This window comes from Schistocerca serialis, chromosome 6 (assembly GCF_023864345.2).
Source record: "Schistocerca serialis cubense isolate TAMUIC-IGC-003099 chromosome 6, iqSchSeri2.2, whole genome shotgun sequence".
In the NCBI taxonomy this organism is placed as follows: Eukaryota; Metazoa; Arthropoda; class Insecta; order Orthoptera; family Acrididae; genus Schistocerca; species Schistocerca serialis.
The window spans coordinates 247,365,028-247,376,055 of NC_064643.1; positions in this window are offsets into that span (position 1 = coordinate 247,365,028).

Sequence of the window (11,028 nt, forward strand, 5' to 3'; positions counted from 1 at the left end):
TTAGGCGACAGATGAGAGGGCCAAATGCGATGGACTCTTAGTTACATTTATTAGTGCGAGCGCACAAAAATCTCATAGGCAACTCCACGTCTGACATGTAGTACTGATCACATTTACACTAATTAGCCAGAACTTTATGACCACCGACCTACTACTGATATTAAGCCGTCCAGGTCATATCAGTGTCACCTGGTAAGAAATGACTGCTAGTCAGACACGGGCACGGTGTATGTAATATCAGAGAGAGTGCTGTTCGTTTGTAGAATGGGGAAGGCGCGCAATCCACCTGGGTTTGACCGAGGACAGATTGCTATGGCCCAGAGGATCGGCACGAGTATTTCGGAAACTGCACGAATTGTCGGGTGTTCGAAGAGTGCTGTGGCGAGTGTCTTCAACACGTCGGTAAACCAAGATGAAACTAAGTCCACATATCGTCGGGTTTGGCTGCCACCCCTCATTACAAATGCTGGACGTCGCTGACTGCGCAAACTGGTAAAACAGGATGGGTGTCGAACTGTGGCACAGTTAACATCAGACTTTAATGCTGGGCAGAGTAGAAGTGTGTCCGATCACACGGTGTACCGAACACTCCTAACGATGGGCCTCTGCACTCGACGACCCATGGAAGTGCCAATGTTAACAATACGATATCGATAACTACGACTGAAATGGGCACGTGACCATCGGCACTGGGCTCTGGCGCAGTGGCAGAGCGTTGCATGGTCTGATTAATTCCGATACCTTCCTCATCACACCGATGGGAGAGAGTGAATCCGTCTTCTTCCAGGGGAACAGCTGCTTGTTGCCTGTACTGCTGGATGGAAACAAGCTGGCGGCGGCTCCATTTAGCTCTGGGGAACATTCACGTGGTCTTCCGTGGGTCCAGTGGAGCCATGACGGTCAAGGAGTATGGTACACTGGTTGCAGACCACGTACATCCCTCGATGACGATCACGTTTCCCGACACAGTGACATTTTTCAACAAGATAATGCACCACGTAATAAGGCCAGGAGTGAGATGGATGGTTAGAGGAACACAGTGGCGATCTACAGTCGACGTGCTGCCGCCCCCCCCCCCCCCCAATTCGCCAGCCCTAACCACAGTGGAACACATCTTGGACTTGAGTGAACATGACGTCAGAGCTCATCGCCCTTTTCCCTGAATTTACGGGAATTAGGTGACCTGCGAGTGCAGATGTGGTGCCAACGCCCTCCAGCGACCTACCGGGGCTTCATTTCTTCCATGCCACGACGCGTCGCCGCTGTTATCGGTGCCAAAGATTGACATACCGACTATTGGGCAGGTGGTCATAATGTTCTAGCTGATCGGTGTATATCCTATATGAAATCGGAGATAAAAGAATTCATGAAACTGGCTAAAGATAACAATGACTATTTACCTCAACTAAGACCTCGTTCAGTATTGACAGTAGGATTCGTGATTGACCAGTCTTCGTCGTCTAGTCCGTGAAATTTTTGGTACAGAAAAACTTTTTTTTCTTGTTTTATTTTTTTTTTTTACAAGTTTTGCCTTACATCGGTGTGACGACTCCTTTGTAATTAGACACACGATTTCCAAACAGAGAACTCTAAATGTAACTAATGTTTTAAATAGCAGTCGTTACATCTTATACCAAACTTGAAAATGAAGCGCTTTTTGCACTATCTAACAAAAGGGCACGTTTGTGTTTTTTACATTGTGATATAGAAAACTGTGGTGGGATGCGGTTGTTAAGTAAATATTTGACATTTGAATTGATAGCATACTATGTCATTGTTTAAACGAATGAGGGTACTTTAGCATTTATTATACCTAAGGTCCTTATGGATTTTCAGGTGCTTGATTTACTACTTTGAAAAAATTGCAGTCAGAAATTACATACCACACAAAGTGGACGGGGGACCAACAGAAACCAGTTTGTGGCGATTCACATGCCACGTAGTTTTTTATCTTAATGGTATACGCCGTGAGTCAGCGAAACCGGAATGAGATGTGCGATGGTCATGACTAGCGGCGGAGGGAATCCCGCCGAAACCTGTCCCATGTTGAGAGTGCAAGGAGAATACAAATGTACAGCATGACTCTGCGATAACGAAAGTCCAAAATGCAAGGGGATTCCTAGTGTAGCATGACTCTGCGAGAACGAAATGTACACACAAGGATATTACTTCCAAGTTTCAATAATGTTTTTCTTCATTTCGAAGCAGTATTAACCCAGTCTGTAAATGAAAACTGTTAAGGCAGAAGTGACGAAAATGAGTAGTTTTAGAGCCCCAGTAAGAGTAAGGTGGCGAAGAATCAGTCTTTAACAGAAGAAACTTAATTCAATTAAAGACGTCTTATGGCGTCAGAGTTGGGTCTAGACGTATGAAACATAACAAGACAATGGACTTATATTCCCGTGAACGGTGGTCCTACATCTGCACCTATCTTATTACTCTACAATTCACAATTAAATGCCTAGCAGAGGTTTCATCAGACCACTTTCATACTTTTTCTTCACTTTTCCACTATCGAATAGCGTGCAGGAAAAACGAACACCTAAGTCTTTCCTTGGGAGCTCTAACTGCCACAATGATCATTTATCTCTATGTAAGTGGACGTCGACAGAATATTTTCGCCTTCGGAGGAAAAATTTGGTGATTTAAGCTTCGTAAAAAGACTTTGCCACGACAAGAAACGCCCGTGTTTTCTCCATTGACACCCCAATTCGCGTATTTTATCCGTATTCCTACTTCACGGTTGGACAAAATTAGCTGCTATTATTTGAACTTTTATGATATCCACCGTTAATTCTGTCTGGTAAGGATTCCATACTGCACAACAATAGTTTAACAGAGGACGGACAAGTGTATTGTAGGCAGCCTCTTTACTGGATTTGTTATATCTTCTGGCTGTTCTGCTGACGAAACACAGTCTTTGATCCGCCTTACCCATAAAATATATATATATATATATATATATATATATATATGATCGTTGCAGTTTACGTTGTTCGTAACTGTAGTCGATAGGTATTTAACTGAGCTGAAAGCCTTCAGATTTATACGATTTATTGTGTAACAGAAATTTAACGGATTTCTTCTAATAGTCGTTTGGATCACTTCACACTTTTCATTATTTACGAGCAGTTGCCACTTTTCGCACAGTACAGATACCACGTCTGATTGGTTTGACAATTAGTTTTGAATTTATGATTACAATACTATCTGTAAAAACTCTAAGAGGGCAGCTCAGACTGCCTCCTAAATCACACAGATTACGAACGGCAAAGGGCCATTAACACTTCTCTGGGGCAAGCCAGAAATCACACCTTCCACTCGTGAGCTTTCAGTAAATTACTACGGTCTGTGTGTTATCTTCCTGACAGGAAATCACGAATCCAGTCGCACAGCTGAGATGATACTCTATAGCCAGGTTATTTGATTAGAAGTCTCTTGTGAGGAAGTGTCACAAACCTTCTGGAAACCTAGAAAAATGGAATGAATTTAAAATCCCCAGTCGATAGCACTCATTACTTCATGAGAATAAAGGATTAATTGTACTACAAACGAGCGATAATTTCGGAATCCGTTTTCACTGTGTGTCAGTACATCGTTTTATTGATGTAATTCATGATGTTCGAGGACAATAAATGTTCTAGTGCAAACCAGCCTCAGTGATATGGATCTATAATTCAGCGTATTATACCTGTTTCCGTTTTACATTTACATCTATGCAGATACTGCGCAAGCCACCGTACGGTGCCTGGCGAAGTATTCCCTGTATCACTACTAGTCATTTCGTTTCGTGTTCCACTCGCAAATGAAGCGGAGAAAACGACTATCTATACTCCTGGAAATTGAAATAAGAACACCATGAATTCATTGTCCCAGGAAGGGGAAACTTTATTGACACATTCCTGGGGTCAGATACATCACATGATCACACTGACAGAACCACAGGCACATAGACACAGGCAACAGAGCATGCACAATGTCGGCACTAGTACAGTGTATATCCACCTTTCGCAGCAATGCAGGCTGCTATTCTCCCATGGAGACGATCGTAGAGATGCTGGATGTAGTCCTGTGGAACGGCTTGCCATGCCATTTCCACCTGGCGCCTCAGTTGGACCAGCGTTCGTGCTGGACGTGCAGACCGCGTGAGACGACGCTTCATCCAGTCCCAAACATGCTCAATGGGGGACAGATCCGGAGATCTTGCTGGCCAGGGTAGTTGACTTACACCTTCTAGAGCACGTTGGGTGGCACGGGATACATGCGGACGTGCATTGTCCTGTTGGAACAGCAAGTTCCCTTGCCGGTCTAGGAATGGTAGAACGATGGGTTCGATGACGGTTTGGATGTACCGTGCACTATTCAGTGTCCCCTCGACGATCACCAGTGGTGTACGGCCAGTGTAGGAGATCGCTCCCCACACCATGATGCCGGGTGTTGGCCCTGTGTGCCTCGGTCGTATGCGGTCCTGATTGTGGCGCTCACCTGCACGGCGCCAAACACGCATACGACCATCATTGGCACCAAGGCAGAAGCGACTCTCATCGCTGAAGACGACACGTCTCCATACGTCCCTCCATTCACGCCTGTCGCGACACCACTGGAGGCGGGCTGCACGATGTTGGGACGTGAGCGGAAGACGGCCTAACGGTGTGCGGGACCGTAGCCCAGCTTCATGGAGACGGTTGCGAATGGTCCTCGCCGATACCCCAGGAGCAACAGTGTCCCTAATTTGCTGGGAAGTGGCGGTGCGGTCCCCTACGGCACTGCGTAGGGTCCTACGGTCTTGGCGTGCATCCGTGCGTCGCTGCGGTCCGGTCCCAGGTCGACTGGCACGTGCACCTTCCGCCGACCACTGGCGACAACATCGATGTATTGTGGAGACGTCACGCCCCACGTGTTGAGCAATTCGGCGGTACGTCCACCCGGCCTCCCGCATGCCCACTATACGCCCTCGCTCAAAGTCCGTCAACTGCACATACGGTTCACGTCCACGCTGTCTCGGCATGCTACCAGTGTTAAAGACTGCGATGGAGCTCCGTATGCCACGGCAAACTGGCTGACACTGACGGCGGCGGTGCACAAATGCTGCGCAGCTAGCGCCATTCGACGGCCAACACCGCGGTTCCTGGTGTGTCCGCTGTGCCGTGCGTGTGATCATTGCTTGTACAGCCCTCTCGCAGTGTCCGGAGCAAGTATGGTGGGTCTGACACACCGGTGTCAGTGTGTTCTTTTTTCCATTTCCAGGAGTGTATATGCCCCCGTATGCGAACTAATTTCTAGTATCTCATCTTCGTGATCCTCATGCGCAATGTATGTCGGCGGCAGTAGAGTCGTTTGGCAGTTAGCTTCAGATGCCGGTTCTCTAAATTTTTCTCAAAAGTGTTTCTCGAGAAGAATGTCATCTTCCCTACAGGGATCTCCATTTGAGTGCCCGAAGCATCTCAGTAACACTTATGTATTGTTCAAACCAATTGGTAACAACTCTAGCAGCCTCATTGTGAATTGCTTCGATGCCTTCCTTCAGTCCGACTGGTACTCGAGCAATACTCAAAAAAGGTAGCACCAGTGTCGTAAATGCAATCTCCTTTACAGGCGAACCAATCTTTCCTAAAATTCTTCCAACACACCGAAATCGACCACTCGCTTTCCCTACCACAGTTATCACATCCTCGTTGCATCTCATATCACTTTGCAACATTACGTCCTGATATTTAAACGAATTGACCGTATCAAGCAGGACACTACTAATACTATATCCAAACTTTACGGGCTTGTCCTTCCTACTCAGCCGCATTAACTTACATTTTTCCACACTTATGCCTAGCTGTCATTCATCACCTCAACTAGAAATTTTTCCTAAGTTGCCTTGTTTCTTCCTACAGTCGCTCAACTTCGGCACCTTACCGTACACCATGGCACCTTACCGTACATAAGCAAACAACGGCAGACTCTGCCCATCCCGTCCGGCGAATCATATATGTATATATAGAACAACAGCGGTCCTATCACACTTCCCTGAGCACTCCTAACGATACTCTTGTATCCGATGAACACTCGCCTGGATTCTACACTCCTGGAAATTGAAATAAGAACACCGTGAATTCATTGTCCCAGGAAGGGGAAACTTTATTGACACATTCCTGGGGTCAGGTACATCATATGATCACACTGACAGAACCACAGGCACATAGACACAGGCAACAGAGCATGCACAATGTCGGCACTAGTACAGTGTATATCCACCTTTCGCCGCAATGCAGGCTGCTATTCTCCCATGGAGACGATCGTAGAGATGCTGGATGTAGTCCTGTGGAACGGCTTGCCATGCCATTTCCACCTGGCGCCTCAGTTGGACCAGCGTTCGTGCTGGACGTGCAGACCGCGTGAGACGACGCTTCATCCAGTCCCAAACATGCTCAATGGGGGACAGATCCGGTGATCTTGCTGGCCAGGGTAGTTGACTTACACCATCTAGAGCACGTTGGGTGGCACGGGATACATGCGGACGTGCATTGTCCTGTTGGAGCAGCAAGTTCCCTTGCCGGTCTAGGAATGGTAGAACGATGGGTTCGATGACGGTTTGGATGTACCGTGCACTGTTCAGTGTCCCATCGACGATCACCAGTGGTGTACGGCCAGTGTAGGAGATCGCTCCCCACACCATGATGCCGGGTGTTGGCCCTGTGTGCCTCGGTCGTATGCAGTCCTAATTGTGGCGCTCACCTGCACGGCGCCAAACACGCATATGACCATCATTGGCACCAAGGCAGAAGCGACTCTCATCGCTGAAGACGACACGTCTCCATTCGTCCCTCCATTCACGCCTGTCGCGACACCACTGGAGGCGGGCTGCACGATGTTGGGGCGTGAGCGGAAGACGGCCTAACGGTGTGCAGGACCGTAGCCCAGCTTCATGGAGACGGTTGCGAATGGTCCTCGCCGATACCCCAGGAGCAACAGTGTCCCTAATTTGCTGGGAAGTGGCGGTGCGGTCCCCTACGGCACTGCGTAGGGTCCTACGGTCTTGGCGTGCATCCGTGCGTCGCTGCGGTCCGGTCCCAGGTCGACTGGCACGTGCACCTTCCGCCGACCACTGGCGACAACATCGATGTATTGTGGAGACGTCACGCCCCACGTGTTGAGCAATTCGGCGGTACGTCCACCCGGCCTCCCGCATGCCCACTATACGCCCTCGCTCAAAGTCCGTCAACTGCACATACGGTTCACGTCCACGCTGTCTCGGCATGCTACCAGTGTTAAAGACTGCGATGGAGCTCCGTATGCCACGGCAAACTGGCTGACACTGACGGCGGCGGTGCACAAATGCTGCGCAGCTAGCGCCATTCGACGGCCAACACCGCGGTTCCTGGTGTGTCCGCTGTGCCGTGCGTGTGATCATTGCTTGTACAGCCCTCTCGCAGTGTCCGGAGCAAGTATGGTGGGTCTGACACACCGGTGTCAGTGTGTTCTTTTTTCCATTTCCAGGAGTGTATTACTTAAGAAGTCTTTCAGCCACTCACATATATGTGAACTTATTCCATATGCTCACACCTTCGTTAACAGCCTGCATCGGGGAACCATGCCAAATGCTTTCCGGAAATCTAGAAATATGGAACCTGCCTGTTGCCCTTCACTCACAGTTCGCAACATATCATGTGAGAAAAGGGAAGGTGACTTTCGCACGAGGGATGCCTTCTAAAACCATGCTGATTCTTGGTCATAAGCTTCTCTGTATCAAGAATGTTTATTATATTCGAAATGAGGATGTGTTCAAGGATTCTGCAGCAAATATAAGTTAGGGATATTGGTATGTAATTTTGCCAGTCTGTTCTTTTACCTTTCTTATACATTGGAGTCACGTGAGTCTTTTTCCACTCGCTTGGGACTTTGTGATGTGTAAGAGGTTCACGATAAATGGAAGCTAAGTGAGAGGACAACGTCTTTTTTTTTGTATATTGGTGTGACCTCTGGAGCTTTCGAGTCTTTAGATACGGTCCTTTCGTCGAATTTCGTCGAATGAATGGTTGTATGTGACTGCTAAACATGGAACTGTTACATCAGCATATTCGGAACGCAACTTAACTGGTATACAGTCTTTACCTGAAAACTTGTCTTTCTTAAGCCATTTGAGTTGCTTCGCTACGCCAAGAATATCTACTGGGATACCTACTATGTTAACAGCAGTTCTTGATGAAAATTCTGGAATATTTACTTCGTCATCTTTAGTGAAGGAATGGAAAAACTGAGTTGGGAACTCCGCTTTTGTGGCACTAACATCGATAACATACAGCACCATCGCTACCCTGCAGTGAAGGTACTGATTCTGTCTTGCCACTGGTGTTCTTTACATACGACCAGAATCTCTTACGATTCTCTCCCAGATTTAGTAACACAGTTTTGGTGTGGAAATTTAGAGGTTAGGTGTGGAAATTTTTAAAAGTCCACGTTAAACTTCGAGCTTCTGTAAAACTTCGCCAATCTTCGCTCAGAACTTTCCATGTGGTTTGAATTGTTGGCATTGTTTTAACGAAGCTGGATGGACAGCTTGACTTTCAAGCATTACACTCACATGATGCTACATCCCTTGTCAGTATAACCCCTACCGCAAACAACTCTATGGACCACCTAGGTCTCTCCTTGCTGCCTGCAGTAATAAAGCTGTGAGAAAGAGCATTGCCCATGAAGGCATGGTTTCCGCGTTGAATTCCACCCCGGCATACCCTTTAAATGTTCCAGCAAGTTTCCAGAAAATATATTCAGTTTGATTTGGGTATTAGGTATCGCCGAAAGCATTTCAAGCGATTCACTTTTACTGGATGATTTATTACTGAGGTAGACTTCTCCAGACGACCTTTTCGGCCCATTTCGTACTCGCCGTTACTGTTCAAGCAGTGATTTTGTTGCTGTTTTTTGAGGATGTGTTTGCTGCTTCGGAGCTTTTATTTGACTTAGAGAGTAGAGCTGGCATAAATGGAAACACATGAATAGTTCCAGTGTCTTTATTAAACCGAAGAACCATCCGATCACGTACAAAGTTCTTAAGCACCGATCATAGGCGAACTATGCATAGTGGTCGGCTAATAGTCAACGTAAACGTAGGGTCATCTAAAATCTGCCACATACTGTGCATAACGTATGGCGTTGGCCCTGTACTTTTAAGTGTAGATACTACCTATATAAACAAAAACGATACAACCAAACCATTGGTAGGTAGCATCTCGTGATTGTGAAGCTGTACAGTTCTAGTTATATGTTTGATACCGGCACTGACAATTACAAGACTAAGGACATCCATTTCATACAAACATGTAAGACACTAGCCTGCCAGTAGACGTCGTCACAGATGCGTTAGTAAATGTATCTAGATACTTGAAAATAGCGTGATGCCGTGGTGCAGCAAATAAATCAAAAATTGATAGTGACATATGGTTTAGAATCATTCAAAATATTGCTACTAGCTACGTACTACCGAGCGAGGTGGCAAAGTGGTTAGCACACTAGACTCGCATTCGTGAGGACGACAGCTCAAACCCGCGTCCGGCCATGCTGATTTGCGTTTTCCGTAATTTCCCTAAACGGCTTCAAGGGAACACCGGGATGGTTCCTTTGAAAGGGCACGCCGACATCCTTCCGCTTCCTTCCCTAATCTGAGTTTGTACTCCGTTTCTAATGACCTTGTTGTCGTTAAACACAAAATCTCCCCCTTTTTACCTAGTTACGGACTTACGTTCAAAGCAAAAGTACACTAATGAGGAAAAATATTATGACCACTGCCCACAGCGACGTTGAATGCTGCCTGGTGGCGTTGCGTACTCGAAGCGGTAGCAAAGGTATGTGAGCAGGACAGACACGAACGGGAGAACATCCTAGCAAAGATGTGGGATGCAAATGGGGAAATCCATTGAGATAAGCGATTTTGACAAAGGGCAGATTATTTTTACGCAGAGCCTGCGAACGAGCATCTCTAAAATGGCGAAGCTGGTCGAATATTCCCTTGCTACTGTCGTGAGGATCTACGGAAAGAGATAGAAGGACAATGAAACTACACTAGGCGCTAAATGGTTAGACATCCACGGCTCTTAACAGAACGTGAAGTTCGGAGGCTTGTCTCCTCTAAAGTAGAATATATGGTAATCTGTGGCATCTCTGCCGAAAGAACACAATCGTAGTGCACGCACCACTGTTTAGAAGCACACCGTTCATCGTATGTTGTTGAACACGGAGCTCCGCAGCAGACCACACCTACGTGTTGACCTAGCGCCATCGAAAGTTACGATTGAGGTGGACACGGGACCATCGGGATTCGACCGTCGATCAATGGAAAAGTGTCTACTCTACAGATGAAGCATATTTTTGATACACTAGGTCGCTGATTGTCTCCACAAACTCCGTCATCGAGGTGAACGTGCAGCGCGGCGTGGACGCAGGCTGGTGGGAGCAGTATCGTGCTATGGGAGACATTTTCCTGCGCTTGCCTGGGACCTATGAATGTAATCGAAGAGACGTTTGATGGCTGAGAACCACCTGCATCCCTTCATGCTGGATGCCCTACCCGACGGCGATGTCATCTTTCAGCAGTATAACAGTCCGTGTCTCGTAGGCAAAACCGTGCTACAGTGGTATGAGGTGCATTACAGTGAACATACGTTGATGTCTCGGCGACCTTCGCCTCATATAAATCCCGTGGAACACATCTGGGTTGCTACCGGGTACCATCAACGTGAACGCGAATCGGTGACCCGCTTTTTACGCGAAATACATTATTTAAGCTTAGTTATCTAATGCCACATATCTCCACAAACTACCAACAAACTGTCGGATCCGTAATACGCAGAATCACTAATGTATTTTGTTCCAAAGACGCACAAACGAGCTATTGAGCCAGGTGGTCATAATGTTTTGGGTCATCAGTGTATGATTATGAGCAATTGCAGTGTACCGGCCTATCGCTGTATATCGGTGTCGTAATAATTTCAGGAGCACAGCGAATAACAGATCGTTTGTGTGTCTTCTTATTGTGCGCCT